This window comes from Ammospiza caudacuta, chromosome 1 (genome assembly GCF_027887145.1).
Source record: "Ammospiza caudacuta isolate bAmmCau1 chromosome 1, bAmmCau1.pri, whole genome shotgun sequence".
NCBI lineage: Eukaryota > Metazoa > Chordata > Aves > Passeriformes > Passerellidae > Ammospiza > Ammospiza caudacuta.
This window is the reverse complement of record NC_080593.1, coordinates 68,866,359-68,871,799: the sequence shown is the minus strand read 5'-3', so window position 1 is coordinate 68,871,799 and position 5,441 is coordinate 68,866,359.

Sequence of the window (5,441 nt, the reverse complement as noted above, 5' to 3'; positions counted from 1 at the left end):
AAATTTTGCACAGCGTTTTCAGCTGTGGAAACTCATCAAAGTCTGCAGAAAAAAGGGATTAAGGGGAAGGAAATGCAGACCAATGAATGAATGAATGAATAATTGCAGTCGCTCTTCTGGAGCAGGATGTTTTTATTTGTTTTTATTCTTGTTATGTATGACATATGTGGTAGTGTATATAGAATACACCCATCAGTCAATTTGATAGGCAAAACTTGATTTTCTTGAGGACATGTGAAGCTAGAAGGGAGATGATAGCAATGTAGAACATGAAAATTCTTGGAAACCCCTAGGTCTGACTTTTTGTGTGTTTATTTAAAAGTAGCTCTGCATGCAATACTGTATATATAATAGGTATTATCTTAAGCCAGAGCATCCCACAGACCTCTCATAGACCTAGCAGGACAACATCTTCATGCATGAAGGATCCAGCCTTCAGCAAACATACAGGAAATCAGGTTTTGTGACAGAAATCTGAAATGCTTGTTTGAAATCTGAAACGGTTTTAAGGAAAACTCCTGCTGCTACTACAGGGGTGATTCCTCTCATTACTAGTAGCATGAGGATTCTAGATGAAACAGGGTGGTTTTTTACCACAAAATTGGCTCAGAGCAAGTTTAACTGAACAGAGCCAGCGCCAGCATACACAAAACCTGAACTGATGTTCCTGGGGATCTGTTGCTAAACCCACAGTGGACTATTTCACTGAAGGACTGTATCCACAGTTTCCCCTGGAGCAGCCTTCCAGTAGCCCTGCAGAAAGCTGCTCATCTGCTCCAGATGAGGCAACAGAGCAAAATGAGTGTCTCAGTGTGACAAGAGACTGCGAGCGAGCCTACACCACCCGTGGTCTGCTTGGGAAGCAAAGCCTGACAGCCTCGGGAGGAAAAGTCTGACCTAGGCAGTGGAGCATCTTGTGTCCTTGGAGCTGGGATATAGGAATTTTGTGCCCTCTGGGAGGGAGAAAATTGATTTTCTCAGTGTAGAAGCCTGGGGGCAAACCAACATATAAGTGGTGTGGACAATCAGGGGCCCAGGAGTGAAGGAGGGAGCAAACCGCAATGATAGTGGGGATGTCTAAGGATGATGTCTAATGGTTTTACAACATACTGTTGTGAGCAATGAACATTAATCTTCAACTGTAAATCAGCTTGTTTGCCATTTACTCATAAGAATTTTGCATTGTTTTCTGCTTGTTACATTTCTAATGTTAGCATAGCTGTTTTGTTGTCTCATCTCATTAGTTTTTTGGATCATTTGGCATCTCTCAGAGATGCAAAAATACAGGGGAGATTTTGGAAAGTACTTCCTCCCTATTGTTACTGGCAAAATTATGATCAGCTCTAATGCTTTAGCATGCTTGAATGTGAATATCACTAACACTTGGACATATCTATGTCCCTTATTCTACCATTATAACAACAATGCTGACAGTTCCACCTTCTCCTAATTGCTATCATCCAGCAACCAGAAATAAATTTAAAAAAACACGCCCTAGGAAAAGCCTTGTCTTTGTCCACCCAAAAAGCAGAAGTATCAGGGTCTCTACTGAGTTTGTCAGAATTTGTGTGTATGCTACTGAATAATAAAAAAGGTGATTTATGTCCTTTAGAATGAGGACATTCCAGGGTAGGTGTGGTGGGATCATGCAGCTAGCAAACCTTTTTGAGGGACAGTGGTAAATGTAAAAGCTTTGTTATGTGAATGAGAAGGTGTTGATTGGGAATAGTCAACATGGATTTACCAAGGCTGAATCATCAGATCACACAGGCTTTGCAGGACCTCTAGAGGTCTCCCATCCCACCCCTCCACAAAGTAGGTCCAGGTAGAGCAGGTTGCTCAGGGTCTTGCCCAGCTGGATTTTGAGTATCTCCAGGGTGGAGACTCCCTAGCCTCCCTGGGCACCTGCTCCAGTGTTTACCCTCATGGTAAACTTATTTTCCCTAATACTGACTGGGAATTTCCCCTGCTTGACAAAACTGATTGCTCTGTGTGATAAGGGAAGAAGAGTGGTTGTTATCTCCCCTGAGTTTAACTTAGTTAGATATGATTTCCTAGAGCACCTTTCTATCTAGTCAGGAACATTCTGGTTTGAACAGGTGGATTAGTAGGTGGTTGAAAAACTGCCTTGCTTTTTGAGCTTAAAGAGTTCATATTCTACCTGGAGGCTTTTATAAGCAGAATTCCTCTGGGATCCATTTGGGCAATTTAATATTTTTGTCAGTGATGTGAAAGCGGAGACAATGTGCACCCTCATCAGGCCTGCAGCTGTCACCAAACTCACCAAAGGAGAGCGACTGACACGTGTCAGGGCAGAACTGCAGAGCAGCTGGAGGAAGGGACCCACAGGTCTAAATGCCATGACATTTGACAAGGACAGCTCTGAGGTCCTGCAACTGAGGTGAAGCAGCTCCTTGCAGTAGCACAGGCTGCTGCTGAGCTCTGCAGGCAAAACCCCACAGCCAAATACGTCCAATACACATGAGAGTCCTGCCAGGAGACCTCCTCCTGCCCAGCACCTCTGCATAGGAGGTCTCCTTGGGCACAGTGTGTCTCTCATTTCCCATGTGCCACTTCCCATGTGCCCTTTGCCCAGCTCACAGAAAGATGGAGCAAGCCCCAAGTGCTCACACCCCTCTCCCAGAAGAGCCAGATTGTGCTTCCTCTTGTTCTTGTCTGCATCAACAAGGTGCATTAGCTACAAAAGCACAAGAAAGAGCAGTGCTCTACACAGCAGTCCAGTTCATAATCATTATTTTATTGTTTTCTTGAAGACAAGACTTTTTTCAAGGATGCGGCTAGAGTCTGTCCTGGAGGTGAGGCCATTCCAGTCATGCAACCAGCAGGACTGGACTTGTTCTTAATTTAAACTCATACTACACTTAGCAGAGTGGCATGGGCAAGTGAAATTTCTGCTTCTATTGAAGGAAATAATGTAAACAGTACATTACATACATACAACTTTCATATTGAGTGGTTCTACAGTATCTGTTCACAGATGTTTTAAACCCTACTTGAGCACACTTAGGTCACTCAGACCTATGCTCAAGGCATAGGAGACATTTGTACAGTGAGCTGATCTGGATTTCTACAATTCCATTTGGAGGTAATTTTCTAGGAATCCATGCAGAAAAAATAAAACTGTCGATCCCTCATTGCTAGCACAGGAGCTCAGAGCTATGCCAAGAAAGTTAACACAAAGTAATAATTTTTCTTCCTTGCTTCCCATCAAAGTAATTTTGTTTGTAGAGAGTTGACTCTGGCTGGATGCCAGGCACCCACCAAAGCCATTCTATCATTCCCCTCCACAAGTGGACAGGGGAGGGAAAACAGAACAAAGGGTTCTTGAGTTGAGATAAGGAACAGGATGACTCACCAAATACCATCACAGGCAAAACAGACTCAATTTGGGAATATTAATTTAATTTATTACGAATAAAATCAAAGTAGGATAATGAGAAGTAAAATAAATCTTTAAAACACAGGTGGGTCTGTGCATCCTGATTAACTCAGTCTTGGCCAATGATGGGTCTGTCCTGGAGCTGTCTGGCACTGGTTCTGGGGAAACTTCTGGCAGCTTCCCATAGAAGCCACCCTGCAGCCCCTCTGCTACCTCAGACCATGCAAACTCAACATTGACACCAGCCTTGCTGATTCTCATGCTGTTAATCATGCAAAAAATTAGCATTTTTATGGAAACAGCTGATGTTTCCTAAAGGGAGCTAAATCACCCTTGCAGAAAAGTGGATTTAAACAGAAAAAGAAGAAATAAAACAATAACTTTATTTCCTACATATCTTACTCAGACCTACTTACATAGAGAAGATATCGCAGATACCCACACATCCAAATCAGATGGAGAGCTGGGAAGAAAACACTGATGCAAAGTAGCTTCTTTAGCATCTCATCATATTAGGACTTTAATTCTCTGGTCTCTTTATCAGACTTTTGTAATTATATGGAGCAGAGAATGAGAAGGCAGGAAACTAAATGCAATTGATTCTGCTATTTGAACTACAAGGCTCATGTAGGTGTTTGGGGGCAAGAAGCAAAGCACAGCAGCTCCTGAATGCTGAGCAGCAGAACTACAGCAATAAGTGAGGAGGAGGAGAAGGAGGAGAATATTGCAAGTCTGAGAAAAACTTAGGCAGCACTGGAATTTGGTCTAGACTGGAGAACGCTTCCGCATTTACATCGCCACATCTTGAAAGCTGTGGAAATCACAAATGTTTCATGATCCCCAGTGGCTGCCTTGCAGTATTCTGGTCCCTCTGATGAGAAATGCTCAAGGTTTAAATGAGTTCTAGCAATGGTTGTGCTTTTATAATGGAGGAAAGTACAGCTGGAATAAAAGAGCTCCCATTTCAACATGACTCAGCTGGAGGGAGGAGAGAGGCTGACTTAACTTCTCACATCTGAATTTGTCATTAGAGAGTTAAGGGGGGCGTGTGAGAGAGAAGGCTGCCTCTTTTTCCTTTCTTTTCTAATTGTACTGCGAACTTGATAGTAACAAAATCCCCTGTTGAATGATGAGAATAAAAAAGGACTCTTAGGAAACTTTCTGAAGTCAATTTCAGAAGTTATTTATTTGAAAAGGCTTTTTTGCACCCATCAATTCTTAAAGCTACCTTTGCCAAGTAGTGCAAGGTCCCTTTGGTGTGGTGAGCTCTTGTTGGCTGGGTGTACAAGCATGCACAGCTGGAGCACACAACACTCTGATAACATCTGGAATTTGTACAGAAGGTATCTTGGTAAGGAGGTTTCCAATCCTACCAGAAGATAAATTGCCCTCCATAGCCTTAGGGCTTCGGAGAACAAAATATTCCTTTAAGGATGACACCTCCACTCCTCAGCTGTGAGAAGCAGAACTTCTGGCACAGTAAAGAAATGAATCTTTACTTTCCCTGGTTGTTATCAAAGCAGTTGTGGTATGACCCACAAATTCAACATGAAATGACAGGTCTGCTTGCAAAAACTAGTGCAAAGTGAGTTAATTTGCATTCCTTTACATATATTAGATCCAATTCTCCATTATCCTCCACAGTCTTGTATATACCATAAAAGTTCAGCATAGGGGAGATGTGCATGAAAATATTTTTTAAAGTTCTACCCTTTCCTTCTCCATTAAGTTGGTAAAGATGCTTGGAACCTTTATAACTGCTCTGATCTGTCATTCCCTCTTACAAAGTATTTTAAATTATGGTGGTAACATTTTAATAAGGCTATCAGTGCCTCAGGACAATGCCGTAACCCAGTTATTTGAGATGTTGGGATGACAAATATCTGTTACGATGTGCAACCTTGCTGATGGAAGATTTGCTCTAATGAGGGGGAACCCTGGGTGTCTACAAGGCAACTGTAGAGGCTCCCATTTGATCCTTCACTTCCATTTCAAAGAATGCGCAAGCAGAAGAAAGGGATGGGTGTCAATAAAATCATGG